General features: G+C 36.4%; 1 long non-coding RNA gene across 1 annotated transcript; it reads left to right on the top strand.

Annotated features, from left to right (window-relative positions):
- Positions 1-1,716: 1,716 nt before the first annotated feature.
- LOC146861653 (uncharacterized) lies at positions 1,717-2,529 on the top strand. Its single transcript, XR_014979293.1, has 3 exons — positions 1,717-1,813; positions 1,915-2,010; positions 2,437-2,529. It is a non-coding gene; the product is annotated as an uncharacterized LOC146861653 (long non-coding RNA).
- Positions 2,530-3,258: the final 729 nt, after the last annotated feature.

Raw genomic sequence — 3,258 nt, 5'->3', positions numbered from 1 at the left:
GGGTACTTTATAAATACAAGCTGGCCCCTTGAACCTTAATGATTTGTCTCTGAAATAGATTACTAAGAATTGTTTGGGAAAAGCATACCACTGGGAGAGGATTAGAATAAAACGACTATAGTCTCTCTCCATGTGGCTTGTAATGCAAATAAAAGAATTTTTTAGCTAATAACCTGAGCGCCTTTCCTGAACGCTTTGCACACGATGCAGATCGGATGTTATTAACAACAAAACATCGAGAGGTGCATCAGCTTATCGGATGGTACTGTGATAATTAGATTATTGTATCAAAATAAAATCTTTTAAAATGATGCTGGCATAAACGAATTAGAAAAATTACTATTCAAAGATGGCGGAAATGAAAATATAATAATAGGCTGGACTCTAAATTTAAGTTCGTAGCAACAACCGATTATACACAACAAATCTCCGTCACAAAGATAAATTACATATTGTGTTAAAAAAAAGTGAAAAGGGAGAACTAAATAATAGTCATAAGGAAGCATATTGCACTAATACATGTGCATTTCGAAAAACGAGAAAATTCGAAACAAAATAAACCTTCCCATTCCAAAATGGCGGTGTGTACTCCATATATGAGAAGATTCGGAATAAAACTAACAGAACTCTTCCACTATCAAATGTTGATGTGGAATTTTATATTATCCATAAATGAGTATATGGCACTAATATATGTGCATTTGAAAAACGAGAAGATTTGAAACATACTAAAACCTTCCCATTCCAAAATGGCGGTGCGCTTTTTATATAAACAAAACTCTTCTACTCTAAAATGACGATGTGGAATTTTTGAAAGATGGTTCACCGTATCATGCTTGGGAGAAAAAAAGATCTGCAAATTAAACGAATAAGACATACTATATAGTGCACTATGGTAAACAAATAGCGCCGATAATATGCGCATTTGGAATACTAAAACTAAAACAAAATATACTTACACTATTAGAGTTTGTAACATGTTTTTAAATAAAATAATTATGTAAATATGATTGAGTCCAATTTTAAATTTCTTATGAAAATAAAAGATGTAAAAGGCATACAATCCACGACGAATTAACCATTCCAAGATGGCGGCCAAGATTAGGCAGAAAAATGGGCGAGACGACGTAGTTCGTGCAGGTGTTTTGAATCCTGATAGTATCAGCGGGGTATTTAAACTCGGCGAGTAAGCTGTAATTCGCTACTCTGATGCCACGCGACTATGCCGGCAAACTGAAATTGACAAGTACGTTTATGGATTTACAGATGGAATAGATTTGAGCCTAGTGGGGGGTGAATAAGACAGGAGGAAGTAGGTACACTGCCTAAGCTAACAGCCCTAATATATGTGTGATAAAAAAGTAAGACAAGACATTTTCACTTAAAATAAATGTTTATGAAATAATGAGGAATCTTATATGTACTAGATTGGACCTAATAGCAGGATGGAGGGACACCTTATGAGCTGGCAGCCTTATTATGAGTGTGCTTAACATATTCATATAAAAATATGGGACTGGGACTTAAAATTATCTCGCTGTAGATAAATAATTAACATTATCTATCTGAGAAATTGCTATAAAAGCTGAGTATATTAGACAAGTATTTTTTTAAATCACTATGCTCTTTAATGCGGTAAAGAGACCTATGTATATTAGATTGTGATGTTTATGGATATGAGTAGTTACATACTCAATGCTGTTTGTTTCAATGGATAGATAACTACTGATTGAGGGATGGCTGATATTGAATAATTTAACGAACTGTGAAAATAAAGAATACGAAGCATCTAATCGCCATAACTCCCCCTCAGGTACGGATAGTGAACTTTACCAAATATCCATGAGGATGACAATATGTCACTCAAGCCATATATGTGTTGTGCTCTAAAAAAAAAAATGATTTTTTTGATAGATATCGTAAGAGTACACAAAAAGACCATAAAGAAAGAATTCTGCAATTTTAATCGGTAGAGCACAGACCACAGAAAAATAAAGTCACTAACTAATGGTAAGCGATATGGAATTGATACTACTGTGTTAATGGCTAAAGGTTTTGTGATGTTCCAGTATGACTAAAAATATTCATGCAAAAAATATACATAAATGTAAGAAAATGATATGCCTTAGGAATGTAGTATAAAACTGTTCCTTTTTAACATTGAAATCAGCAGAGTGATCAAGATCCTATATAAGACGAATAAGAATGGGCGAAAGAAGGAGCTATATTAGAAGCCTTTTTGCCTTATTTTACATGTTAAAAGAATTGTTGAATTATTGCTTTGTTAGAAAGAATTAAGAAACTCGAAACAACATGGTTTGCTTATTTTATAAAACAAGATGTAATGACTGTTTGTAGTGTATAAAGTGTATTATAAAAATAATTTTTTGTAAATAATGTATATTAATTTTATAAATATATATGTATTGTTTATAGCCCTGAAGAAGTCCGCGAGGATGAAACGCGTTGGCTATGGTCTGTTTTAACATGTTTGAAAGAAATTTCTGAATAAAGGATCGAAGAAAAAACCAACTCTGCTGAAAGTCCATGTTTTCTTATGGAAGATAACCTGTTGACAATTACTTGTGTCATAACAATGTTTAATACTTGAATTGCATTTTGGGTGCTGGACCATTGGATTGTGTTTATGGTTATTTGAAGCGTTTAGCTTCAGGAGATTTAGGGGTTTTGGATCTCCGGTCACTAGCACCATATTTATATAAAACTCTACTAGGGATAGGTGCAATTGTGCTTTGCCCCAAACCCTTTCTTTTTTCGCTTAAATAAACTAGAGAGAGAACTAGCCTCCTGACTGAAGTCTCAGGCCCAGTAGACTTCATTTCATCGCTAAAGCCCATTAGCCAGCCGCTGCAGCCGAGGAGCGTCAAGAAATCCGTCGCACGGCTGTCGCTGAGCGTTTGCTGATCAAGTCATCGCCCTGCACCTTTGCGGGCCCCGAAATCATCGCTAAGGCCTGTTAGCGAGCCGCCGCAGCCGAGGAGCGTCAAGAAATCCGTCGCACGGCTGCCGCTGAGGGCTCGCTGATCAAATCATCGCCCCGCATGTTTGCGGGCCTCGAAACCATCGCTAAGGTCCGGTTGCGAGCCGCTGTGTCCATGAGCGTGAGGAAAAACATCGCTATCACACTGTAGCGGCATTTTGTGGGTTATTGACACCAACATCCAGGAACTGGGAGTAAAAGGGTCGCAGAGACCACCGCCCTGAGCTGAACTTCGCATTCCCCATTTGAACTATTTT

This window comes from Triturus cristatus, chromosome 3_1 (genome assembly GCF_964204655.1).
Source record: "Triturus cristatus chromosome 3_1, aTriCri1.1, whole genome shotgun sequence".
In the NCBI taxonomy this organism is placed as follows: domain Eukaryota; kingdom Metazoa; phylum Chordata; class Amphibia; order Caudata; family Salamandridae; genus Triturus; species Triturus cristatus.
This window is presented reverse-complemented; position numbering and strand designations above follow the sequence as displayed.